Genomic DNA, 13,634 nt, shown 5'->3' on the forward strand with positions numbered 1-13,634 from the left:
ATTTGTATTCTAAAAAGATCTTATATTTATATTGCAGCCACTATTTTCTTAGACTCACCAGCAAATGAAATTGCTCATAAATCTTTCAGTATCTTTTAAAAAATAGCAATTGATTTTTATCAGAAGTAGGAAAAGTGTTGACAATTTATAACAGGGCTGGAACCACCCCAACAATTTTATAAAACTCTTAGCTAGCAGGATCCTGACAACTTGGGTTTTAATAATTTTTATGCTATTAAAATGAATTAAATATTGGACATCATTTTAATCACCTGCTTCACCTAAGTCCCATTTTCATTTACTCGCAATATTTGTTACAAACAGTAGTTCAAATAAAATATCCTCTTAAAATATCTGCATAGAAACGAATCTGTTTTTCTTTTACCTTATTAAGCGTTGCCACAAGAAGCAAGCTTCCACTTGGAACAATTTGATTAAGTACTTTGCATACTTACGTTGGCCGTGTTGATACGAGTGCCACCATTCACGCAAGTGTTGGAACACGGCAGGAGCCACAGGGAGTATAAACTGCAGTTGAGCCGCAAATTATTTTTTTGTTCAGGACGCTAATTAAACATGTGCAGAAGCGCATGCTTAACTTTGAGCATTTGACTAATCTTGCTGACTTCATTAAGACAATATACTCTAGGAATTTCATTTTTATTAAAAATTCATATTGAAAAGCATGAGGGGTTTGTTTGCACTTGCTGTTTTTCCTGCTCACAAGAATTGTGATCTTAATGGGAGGGTTCATCTTCTTAAAGAGGAGCAGTAAGTGCTTCCTTGAGATAAAAATCTTGACAGCTTTCCAGCACGATATTTGTATGCTAATGGAAAAGTGACATGAAAGAACTTTACTTCAAAGTGTTTGTGAATAATTGTTTACTCTCTATATTATTCACATAATTCAGATACATATGTATTATTATGTTTTAAAAGTTACAAATACTGCTCAATTCAGAGATCCTGTTTAAAAAAAGAAAAAGGGAAACCAAAAAACTAGTGTTTCTGCAGCACTTCGAATATGCAGAAATGTAGTTACGAAAAAGCATGAATAATGTTGTCAAAAGCATACTGCTGTTACACCTCCTAGAGTTAATGGAATACGAGGAATGTTTCGTGATAAGAAAAAACAGAACCAGCTCTGATGCTTGCCAGAATATAGGAGAATAGTTTTTATAAATTGTTTACAATTTTCCCTTTTTTCAACCAACTTTACACTGGCAGAACTGAAGACAAAAACCTGTGAAATAATCAGACCCTTCAAACTCCAGTCAAGTTAATGCCAGCAGAGTGTTTTCAGATCCTCAGAAAATCAGACCAGTGTTATACTCCTGCACCACTCCCACTGCTGATAAGAAAACAAAAGAGCCCGGGGTGAGCCTGGGAGAGAGACAGAGATTTAGTGACCATCCTACAGCTGGGAAGGAAACCTGTAAAAACCCAAACAAAGCACAACCTTGAAATCTTCTCTTACAGTAATGCTGAAAGGCAGCACGAATAGATGTGGTCATCTTCGTGTTTCAGTGATAAAGAAATACGCGTTCATTTCACAGACCTAGGTTGACTCAAGTGTCAACAGCACGATGCACAGGATTGTTAACACAGATAGAAAAAAAATTCACTTTTGAATGCTGCCCCGTCTTACCCAGGTTATGGCCACATTGTCCTTGCCACCAGCACGTCAACAAGAGCACAAAATCCTGGGCCACGCTGGATGCCTGGATCACAGCCACACTTCCCAGCCCTCAGGGTCCTTTGGAAATGCTTGAATTACTGCATATTACATGTAGGGATGTGAGCTGATGAAGGCTAGCCTGTTTTGTACTTGAGCTTCCTTCCCTAGATAGCCAGTTGCACATGCCAGGTCAGAGGTGTGTGACTGGTGAGGGGATCAGATGTCCTATGCAGAACCAGGAGCCAGTCCAGTTTAACACCCTTCAAGTCCCCCGGGATAGGTAGGACTCCTGGTAGCCCCAGACTGAGCAGACAATTCCAGAGCTAAAAGCCTCCACTTCCAGAAAGGCTGAGCAACCCACAGCTCCCTTTGACGTCCGTTGTAACTAGAAATGCTCTGCCACTCTGAAAATAAAACGAAAAGCCCCTGGGTCTGCAAATATTTGTTCACAGGTTTATCTTTAAGTACATAAGTAATCCTGCTTCATCCAGCCTTCATTGAAGTCATTGGAAATATTGCCATGGGCTTCTCGGAGGTCAGTATTTTGCCCCTCACTCCCACTGGGCTTCTTGTGTATTGAGAGCAGGCCTAAATTTGACTTACGTGCTTACAAAAAAAAATACCCTGAATATTTGGATATGTTTTACGAGAGAGATTTTAAATTAAAAACCTGCACATTTCCCCTTACCTTGCTGTAATGCCCACTCATGATGCTGGTGTTAGTTTCACGCTGCCAAAGGTTTACTAGTTTCAGCTTTGCATTTTAGTTTGCTTCTGTGAAAAGTTTCTTTTGCTGTGTTGTTCAAGTGTATTATACCATTACAGAAAGGTCCCTAAAACAGTGGCTGACTGCAGTTAGGTGGATATTTCTGCTCCCTGCAGAGAAACAGACTAGAGAAACATACAGTAAAAACTCAGAGAATCTTAAATATCCATAAGAAACTGCATTACCCACCTTGATTTTATAAAGAAGATACTCAGATGTGATGGCCATATGAAATGCCAGTATAATTTATAACTGTTCTTTTTTAAATTTATTTGTCTTAGTTCAGTGGCTCACAGGCTGAGTCTGTCTCTCTTACTTAATATATGTGGGGTTTTTTTTCAAATGACACAGGGGATTCACAGACCTGGCACGTTCCCAAGTGTAAAAGGGCTCCACACAGCAATACAGTACTGCTCAGCTCCTCTTCTCTTTGCTTTACATGATGGTATGTAGCAGAGAAAACACAACATGCCAAACTCTGACAATTATGAATGACCTTCAGGGTGGAACCTAAATTAGTTGCCTGAATTTCCAATGAAGCTCCCTCACCGCCCCCAGCCTCAAAGCAAATTATTTTCTCACATCTAATCAAGATATGATTATTTACTCTGAAATTCTATATACAGACTTCATCTTCTAATAGAAAAAAGATAGCAATTTAATGGGCTACGAAACATTCCTAACCTTTTTTATTGGTGGTTAGCTAATGTTACTGTTGCAATTAGCAACACCACTCAAGCCTGCAGGTACAGTTGAACAAAACTTCACATGGGAACTTCACTTGAAATACGGTGTCAAGCATAAAACATTTTGTAAAGAAGCAGATTGAATTTTAGCAAATTGACAAGATGCCTTCTCAGCCTCCCAAGCAGTCTGCCCCTCCAAATATACAGGGGAAGAACGTACTGTTCTTTTACATTGCAATGATCAGAAGAGGAACATGTGCTTCACTGGGGGTGGGGGGGGGCTACTCACATTTGGTAGATTGAGAAGAAACGGGGGTATTTCTGAGTAGATGCGTTTTATGTGATTACTATGTTGCCAGTCCAGCAAAGCATGGACACAAGTGGACAAGAAATTAAATTTACTCCAATTTAATTTTAAACACTTTTTTGGTGAATTTTTAGTTTCTTTAGACTTTTTTAAAAATACACTGGTTAGCTAATAAGTGGTTTGTTAGGCTCACGTTAATCGTTGTTCCAGCAAATCCCACAAGTGCAGCATTCAGACAGAGCTCAGTTAAATTTATCCAGCACCTTTTATGGGAATCTCATGGTTGTCCGGAAGTTTCCCACCCTGGGAGAGAACGCTTGTGGTGACGGGTAGCATCCTGATGAGGGAGGCAAGTTAAACAGTTTTTTTAATCATCTGTTGATTAGTTGCATCATGTTTCCTTTTCTATTCATCCTCCAAATATTCCATTGTCTGTAGGGGGTAACACCTGTGTCCAACATTTTTTCATTGACGCTTCTTCTTTCTAATAGCCTCGGGCTACCTGCTTCCCTTCTTCATCAGACAATTACCCAATATGAAGTGTGCAGCATGCGGATGAAGTGTTGTGAAGGAAAGGATGTCCTGAACTCATTATTTGGAGAGATATGCAACAATGAACTATCTGCGATGCTGTTGGAATAACATATGAAATAAATTAAGTGGAACTGACTTTGCCATTTTGCATATGATTATGGAGAGTTTAAAAGCAATGTCTTAAAAATTATGAAGTTGATTGAAATTATTATACATTTATTTTCTGCCTCATACATTAATAAGAGAGCTGTGACAGTGATTTCTAAATAGATAATAGAGAAGAGTGAACTAACACACATGCTTTAAAAATGTGATTTGAAAATTTCCCACTTTGTTGCATAGTCATGAGGCCTGTTACTTGCACATTTAATTTCCTTTGAATACTTTTAGCCCAGTGAATGATTATAATTATTAAACAAATGTACGGAAGACTGAATCATTTTTTATTTTTATTGCTATCTAGATACTAAGGTAGGTGGAAGTGATGACGAATGTGGGGTTTTTTTAAAGACAAATGTTTTATTTATTCTGTTGGGCATAAGTTTTCAACTAATTTGAAAATTTAAATGAATTTACAGCCTACAGCAGATGACAGAAAGACAGTCCTGAAACCAGAAATCTCATTTTCCCTTGTGTTGGGCTGCTCAAAACAACCAATGCATTTAAAAGGAGTTATGGCTGAAAGTATGCTGTAGTGGTCAGCTAATATCCACAGTTAATGTATGTGTTTCTTGGGTGTTTTTTTTTTAATTTAAAACCCCTCAAGTTCTTAGAAAAGCTGAAATCAAAACAAATTATGGAATTAGGGAGAAGTTCCAGGTGTTACAGAGGATCTTGAGTATTGGATATTCTTTTACTATTTAATCTCACACTAGTGCCAACAGCCCTTACTGACAAGCCATTTTACTTATGTTGATTTTAAGACATTTCCATAAATATTTTAAAGCTCTGTGATTGACAGCTCTAATTCTGCAAATATTTAGAACTAGGTATGTGGCCTGATCCATCCCCCAAATCAGGGGGGGAATGATGTGTTTCCAGATTCAAGTCCTAAATTTGGTAGATTTAAAGTTACTTGTTGTAACAAGCAAAACACTGGAAAAGACAGAATAGAAGTGGCAGTACAGCGTCAGTCCTGTGATTACCAACCCAGAACTGGGACGGGACCTTCTGCGTGCGCTGCCATCGCTGGCTTTCCCCTCCCACATCCCTCTCCCTCAGCATCCTCACCTCCGGCAGTTAAACCATGACAAATAGCTTGTACCAAGCTTGTAGTGACTTTCTATCCGGTAACATCTCAAACAATTCACCTGTTCACCAATGCACATGCATCTAAGCCCTAACAAAGTTGCAGTACATAGTTATAGCGTACAATCCACTGAGTACTTCCTTTCTGTGTTTCAGGGGGCTTTGTTTGCATGTATGTTATGGAAGTGGTTAAGACAAACTGAAATAACTCATAACAGCAAGAATGCCCTTTCAGTGGGAAATGTGATAGTGTTATAAGTCGACTGTATTTTTAGTTATCCTAGCCCTTGGATAACTCGTGCTCTTGGACATAGATGCAATCAAGGGCAAAGGAACTAAGGAGGAAAGAGAAGAGAAAGACAGTTACAAGTTGGGGTGGGAGGGGGCAGTTTTAAAGTTAGCAAGGGCCCTGGGTAAACTCCCCGTCCTGCGCACATATGTGTATAACTTACACTATTGCTGCATTGCAATAGTGGTCCCTGCACACATAAATACTAATTTACCATCTGTAAATTTTACATGTATATGTACATTTACAGCCAGTTTAAAGGCCATTTGTGTTGTCAGTACAGGGTATTGTGACGTGAGTGTAAACGGGTATCAGATTCTTGGTCTTTCCTAACTTTTCAAATAGCTCAAATGACTCAATAGCTCAAATGGCTCGTCTTCAAAGACTACAAACAGAGAGAAAAACATGAAACAGAAAGAAGCAATTTTCATTCTGTGCCAGTTTAGACAAGAGCAGAGGTGACAGCATAATTTTTGAACTCTCTTCTCACTAGGTTTGGCCAATAACTTGGCAGTAACTGGCCAAACCACTCTAAACAAGGAGGCAGGCAATAATTTACACAGTTTAAAATGCCATCTCCATTCTCATTACAGAATATAGAGCTGAGAGGAATGTCCTGGGTCATGGGGTGGGTTTCCCTGCAGCCACAGGCAGCCAGAAAGCATAATCCCTCATATACAAACTGCCCTTTTATTTTGGCCAACTCATAGGTCCATAACCTCCAAGTCAGAAAACCAGGAGAAATCTACCTCGTGGTTCACAGCTTGCAGACATTGCTGCTTTTAACGTAATTCAAGCAATGTAGGAAACAATAAAGAATTACTTTGAAAGGGAGAGGCTTGACTTCCCTGAGATTTTCGTATTAGAAAATCAAATCTAATATAACTACATATCAGACTACCAGAATCATCTTCCAAATTCCATGGCAGAAATTTCACCTCCGTAACTTCTCCCTTGCCTCTCAAAGCCTACAAAAGTCTGATTACACTTTCTTGCATGGATGTTAAATCATGCCTCTTTAGTTTCTTTTCTGTTTTCCCTACAAGTAAAAAGAGGTCTGAGGAGTCTACACAGGTCACTGTGGATGGAGATTCTGCTCTAGGGAGGACATGTGGGGAGCCAGCTATCTTTGCACTGTTACTCCAGAGCATCTCTGCTCAGCTGCATGCCTTCTCCGCAGCCCCACGCTGTCACTGCACAGCCATCTGCAGCTCACAAGCTTCCCATCTAAGCCTCAGAGCCGCACATGGTGTTGTACAGAGCACTATTCACATAGGCATGAACAATAGCCGAGGGTTAGCTTGTATAAACGATGAGAGGTGATGCAGAGGGGATGGGCTCTTTACTCACCCGCCTTCAAAAGAGGAGAAAGTGCCTGCCTAGCAAACAGCCTGTCTCCCATGGAAAGCTGGAAATACAGATGAGGCGAAGCTCCTGCTTCCTGTCTGCTGACAGAGGCCTTCCAGAAGCAAAAGAGACAACAGATGGTTACTGTATGCTAACACCACTGAAAATTTGTTCAGGTCCCAACATTTCTCAGCTTTCCTATTCCACACTCCCACGTATCTCCATATTCTCTCAGACCTTTCCTAAAAGGCACATTTTTCCTCACCTGCAATAGGAAACTGCATTACACTAGTGTCACCATGTACGTTTAGAAAAATCATCTTTTCCTTCACTTAGAAAACATACTCTTTTCTGTTTCTTCCTTAAGACGCATGTTTGCTTAGTCTTCCTGTATTGAAATCCACTTGGATACTGTCTGTTCCCATTTTCCATTTGATCTTTGTCTTAAACATTCAGTTCGTATCAGGACTCCTGTCTATTCCCAAAGGTGCAGAGTCAGCAACAAAAACATTAGGATTAGTTATCCCTCAGATTTCAAAAGCGTGTCCAATAGGCTAGACAGAAATGACAGAAACATTAAAAGAGACAAAGCTCAGAGAGAGAGAAAAAAGGAGGGGGATCAGACTAAGAAGGCGATGTTATTTAGGGGAGCTAGTATATAACATTATTAGATTTTACTCATTTTTTTTTTCTAGGGTGCCTTGACCTCTGTTCATGACTATTTTAAAATTTCTAGAAGCTCCGTAACTTTTGAAGATTAAAAATAACCAAAAAAGAAGCAAAAGGGTTCCTATGTTCCTGTTTTATTTCAATCCAGCATAAAGGAGGACAATAAATCTGCCGCCCCTTCAGGACATAAAATAGCATGTTGACTCCAGAATGTTAATACGGTAACTCCAGTACCACGTTAACAGCAGCTTCAGGAACAATTGCCCACCTTGTTTCCTCCCCTGGCATTTCCATCCCTACGGCTGCTTCAGCAGGAGCCCATGGACTGGCTGTGCAGCACTTGGGGCACACAGGGCACTGCTGCGCCCCAGGCACACTGAAGTGCACACATATAGCACGCTCCCGTGAGCATACCCTGTCAACACCGATCCACTGGCCATCTGCACAGCAGCCATCCTGTCCAGCACTGCACTGCAACCCCTGCTGAGTCCCCTGGTGTGGTTCTTTGGCACAGAGTCCCCTGACCCCTGGGGGTGTGAAGGGATCAGGCCACATGGATTTTGATAAATCAGACATAAAAAGAAGGCTGCATTCACCATTAATTATTTACATAGATCTAATTAGCTCCTTGTGAACTCGCCCTGTGCCACCATTAGAAGGCGGTAGGCTTTCTGTAAAGGATTCCAGCCGTGGCTTGCTCTCCTTTTCCTCACGAGGTGGCCTTGCCATGAAAGCAATCCTTGCGAGGAGACATTAATGACTGATCTGTGATGCTTCACCTGGATTCGACCCACTGCGTTTTTCCAATTACTGAGTAAGGTTTCTCAAACACGTGGAAGACCTCCTCATACTACATCAAAACTCTGCTTCAGTACCAAAGTGCTGTGGAATGCCATGCCTAATTAAGGCAATGTTAACAAGTAGCAGCAGCACACGGCTGTGAAATCTCCATTGGAGTGGAACAAAAGTTGTTGATCCTAGTTCTGTCGTGTCTGAAAATCAGCTGTAAAATTCACAGCCATTTAATTTGCATCTGTTCTTAGATGAAAAAACTGGGTCTTTTGACTCAGTTGAAATGAGCAGGATTTGGCCCTTGACACTTAGTGGACGCTGAAAGCGATAGATGCCATACATGCCTCCTGCATATCCTATAATTTCACTTCTTGAACATAAAAATCACAGATGTACCAGTAGCTTAGGTGCAATGAAGAATGCCTGAGCCTCTTGATCTAGCAGCAAAGGCCACCTACTGATTTATGACCAATGTGTACCCTCTCTGAAGCAGACTTGAAAAAAGACTGTAGGTGGGTGTAAGATCTGTTTCTCTCACTACTACAGAAGGCAGGGAAGAGGTCATGGTCCCTGGTCAGCTCAGAAGGCAGAAGGAGAGCCCAAAGATCATCTCCTAGAGACAAATACCAAGGGTCAAACTATGCCAGATCAGGCAGAGTCATCAGGGAGCAATTACTTCCTCGGTGTCAGAAGGTGAAACACTCATGAGATGCAGCATTGCCGATCACTAGGGCATCGTGCTGCTTCACAGTTTAAATACTTAGGAACAGACCTGGCAGCAGGGAATCATGTCCAGCATCTCTAGCCCAGCTTCTAAGAAAATTGCCCACCACATGTACTGGCTTGCAGCAGCACTGGGACTGTGGCCTATTTTGCTGTGGAGGGCAGCCAAGTGGAGCGCTGCTCTCACAACCTTGCAGGGCTGCCACATACTGAGAACAAAAGCACCAGGGGCCAGTATTATTACCATGAGCAGAGCTATGGCTCTCACATCACGACACAGCGCTCTGGCAGTGATGAGAGAAGACAGACATGAAAATCACCCGCTGATCTTCTTTCCCCGCTAAATGATCCTACTAGCAGTAATTCCTCTGCACCTCTTAGAGTTTCCAGCTACTTTTAGTGGGCCAGATCTTCAACTGGTGCCACCTGGCTTGGATGAGACAATGACACTAATTTACTCCGGCTGACAACCAAGCCCATCACTTCAGTATTTTGAATGTGTATCATATTCAGGGGCTTGATGGTTTCCTAGCTGCCTGCTGTGAGAGCACATTTACAAGCACGTGCACTGTTTGGGAGGAATGCAGCCCCTGTGGTGTTTCCACCTCTGCACTCTGGAAGCATTGGAGGAGAGTGTGTTAAATCATGCTCTGCTTCAGGGTGAATTACTGTTTTGAGTTCTTCTGTAATGATTATTTTCTAGCAATAAAGGGTCTACTCCTGGGATTAGTAACAGTGCTTTGTATCACGTTGGCAGTGTAAAGTTCCTCAAGAACACAGGTAACATACACCTTAAATTCTGTAAACTAGCCTAGAACAGCTGAAAGTTCACTTCCCTCCATAGAGTTGCTTAATCATTTTTTCTCTCTTCCTTATCATCATGTGCTAGGAAACTCTTAGGGCTGAAACCTGGCTGATTTTGTCCATCAGGCTGAAATAAACCCATAATTTTAAATGCTGGGAATATAAACCTCTACACCTTAACAATTGCCCACACTACTTTTCAGTTCAGCAGAAGCACATTTGGGATGTGATTCCTCTGATTGGTTTTAAATCACAGGATAATTCAGATTGGAAGAGATCTCGGGTGATCTCTAGTCCAGGGTCAGATATGAGGTCAGATCAGTTTATTGAAAGCTTTGTCCAGTCTTGTCTTGAAAATCTGCAGAGGTGGAGACTTCCTAGCTGTCCTTATGGTGAAACACTTTTGTCTTATTCCCAGCTTGTTTCAGTTCACGCCTGAAACTTTATGTTTCAGTTTTTTATCCTCCTATCATGCACCACTGGGTAGAGCCTGTCTCCATCTTCTTGCTGACCTTGGGAAGGCTGCTGTTAGATCTCCCCTAACCTTTTCTCTCTCCTGGCTAAACAAGTCTAGTTTCCTCAGTCTTTCCTCACACGGAAAGTGCTCAAGCCCCTTGACCATCTCGTGATCTCTCTGCTGAATTTGCTCCAGTTTATTCATGTTTTTCTCACATTGCGGGGGGGTTCAAAACTGCACACAGAATTCAAGTACCCATAGAGAGACAGCAGAGGTCCTGTGTGCTACCTCTGGGCAGGACTGCCCAGACCCAGGGTGATACCTGCCCTTCCTGCCCCACCTGAAGCTGCCAGTCTTGGTGTGTGCACAGCCTGGCGCCAGCCCAACCCCAAGGAGAACAACTCAGAGCTCAGTTCCTCAGGGTCAGAGGACCAGACTGTCCTGGTTGCAGCTGGGAAAGAGTTAGTTTTCTTTCTAGTGATTGCTCTGAAAGGAATGTCAATAATACCTATTGGTTTTAGTTGTTGCTAAGTGATGTTTACACTATTCAAGGACTTTTTTCAGCTTCCCATAGAAGCATAGACAGAACGATGGAATGGCCAATGAAATATTCCATACCATACACATCATGGTCAGTATATAAATGGGGGTTGGCCAGGGGGTAAGAATCCGTGATCACTGCTCAGGAAGGTGCCAATTCACTGGGTGGTGAGAGTGACCAGTGTTATTGTTATTATTATTTTTCCTTTTATGTTATTGCTTCTATTAAACTGTCTTTATCTCAACCCACGATTTTTTTTGCTCCCTTCCCCCTTTTTTTTCCCCTCTTCCCCCTACCCTTCTGGGAGAAGGGAAGGGAACGGGGTGTACGTGCATGGTTCTAGTTGCCGGCTGGGGTTAAACCATGACACAGACCAAAAGAGAAAAGATGGCAAAGAAGGGACTGGGACATGCAATCAGTGTTGCTGGTAATTTTTTAAAGGGACCCTTTTTTATTTAGACAACATCCCATAATCACCTTTCCAACCTCCCCGCAACGTAGCGTCATCTCTTTTAAACCTGTCCCCTGTGCTATTTCTCAAAACCTTGTGGTGCCTGAGGAATACACCTCGGAGCAGTGAAAACTGCAATTATGACTTTTTATGTCATCTCCCAATTTATAGGTTTTCAAATTACTCTACATCCAACAGATTTACTTCATTTGTCATTAAAAAAAATTGGCAAATGCTATCCAGCTTAATAAAAGTGGCATTTCCATTCAAAAATGATTCCTCTTTGTTTGAAGAGGCTGTTTCGGAAATGAACATCATTTGGAGGTTTTCAGTTTCTCACAAGTGACTGTGAGTCAGGAAGAAAGGTTGCGGGGTTTGTATCTCGTCATTCAAGCCAGCTTTGTCGTTGGATCCGAGGGGCAGTTAGAAAGTGAAGAGTTACTTCTTGACTGTTTTCAATACAGCTTCATTTTTGGACAAAGATTTTCAAAATACCACAGAAAGAATTAAAAGCAATGGATATAAATGTCTGTCCATCAGACCACTGAAATAATTTTGAAACAGAACTCATGCTGGAGAGGGACATCGGGGTGGCCTCTGTTTGGGGACCTTGTGCACATCCAAAGGAATCCAAGTCTGGTGCTGCTCAGCCATTTAAAAATGATATCCGGGATTTTTGCAGACTTGCTAGAGCTTCCCAAGGCAATGATACCTTTGTAGTTTTCAAACTGGACTCCTTATGGCCTGGGCATTCCCTTACTGGTCCTCAGATTGGGCATTTCCTATTCCTCCATAAGGTGGGACGCTGAAAGCATACTGAAATGAGCACAGAGGGGGCCCTCTAGCCAACTCCACCAATTTAGGCACTTTCAAAGTATTTTTTGCTGAGGGAGCAGGCATGAGGTGTTTTCAGGATGGCCCTGATTTATGCAGTACAGAGGTTTTTTGAAATGCACCTGATCGGTGGATTTCTGGACATCCTCAAAATGTTCCCTAGATGGATTTTTTGAGTATTTCCTAGAATTGCCTCCTTCAGATAACAGTATCTAAACTGAGACGGCTATAAACGAAGCATAGAGTTACAAGGAAACATGCATATTGCAGAGCTCTGCCTTTAGACAAATTAATTTCATCCTCAGTTCCTTTGCAGTGCAACTAAATTTGCTCATCATAATCCTTGTTTTCTTGGGATACTGCAAATACTTCGCTATATCAGCTTTTGAGGGAGGCAAAATTGCCAAGAAGGGTTTATCTCTAGCTATGAACATGTGTACAAACCCCAGCTTGGCGATGGATTTTTGCCTAGCTGCAAATACTGTCCCATTTTTTGTTAGTGAACTTTTTGTTTCATGGCTGCTCAGTGACTATTTTGTGCTAGCCCTGTACAGCTGTCTGTCCCATCTCCATCACCTTTCCCTACTAAAAAGGCATTCCTATCATCTTCAAAACATGAAGCTGGGCTTCTGAGGGGTCCTCAGCACCCATCAGTATTAGACCTGCTTTAAGGCCAAAAAAATTTAGGTAGTAAATCAAATATACTAATTGTTCATTTGCATTTCATTTGGAAACCTGTATAGTTTGCACATTATAAATAATTTCACTCAATCACTCTGTATTTTAAACTGCAGAGATTGTAAAAAGAGAAAATTCAAATTACAATATGTAGGATGATTTTTAGGACTTTGCTTTAACCAGAAATTTGATTGACTGAAGCATTGATAGTCTTAAACCTTAAGTGCCTAGTGTCAGCAAGTAGGTGAACTTTATGGCTGAGTTTTACAATCTGAAAATAGGAGTTTATGTGAAAACATGTGAGAGGTCCTTAATGAAAGTGTTGTTACCAGGCACTGCTATAATTATACTAATGCTTCTGTGTTCTTACTTTTGACGTCCCTCCTGCTTAGACATAAAGATGCCAGGGAAGAAGGTTTGCTACAGTACAGGAATTTTGGATGATGACTCTCAAAAAATAATGTATTTTTTATTATTTTATAATAGTGCCTCTGGTCCCTCCAATTTAAAAAAAAAAAACACCAACAAAACAAAAACCCACAACCAAAAATCTGTGTATTTCTGTCTTTTATCTGTCATCTCATAGACATGAAAAGCTAGAGTGTATTTAGGGGACAAAGTGCTACAGTGGCACCAGCCTCTTCAACAGCTTACACCTGGGCAGGTGACAATCAGGGACCTGTGTTCAGGGGAAGGAAGAGGCTGCCCAGCTTGTGCCCTGTAAATGGTAACAGCCTGGCAAGGGTACCAACCAAAGAGCAATCACATAGATGATTGGGGGAACAAAAATGGAAGGAGAATTTAGATCCAAAGGAGAGGGAGTCCTTGTG

Source organism: Rissa tridactyla, chromosome 1, assembly GCF_028500815.1.
Source record: "Rissa tridactyla isolate bRisTri1 chromosome 1, bRisTri1.patW.cur.20221130, whole genome shotgun sequence".
Taxonomy (NCBI): Eukaryota; Metazoa; Chordata; class Aves; order Charadriiformes; family Laridae; genus Rissa; species Rissa tridactyla.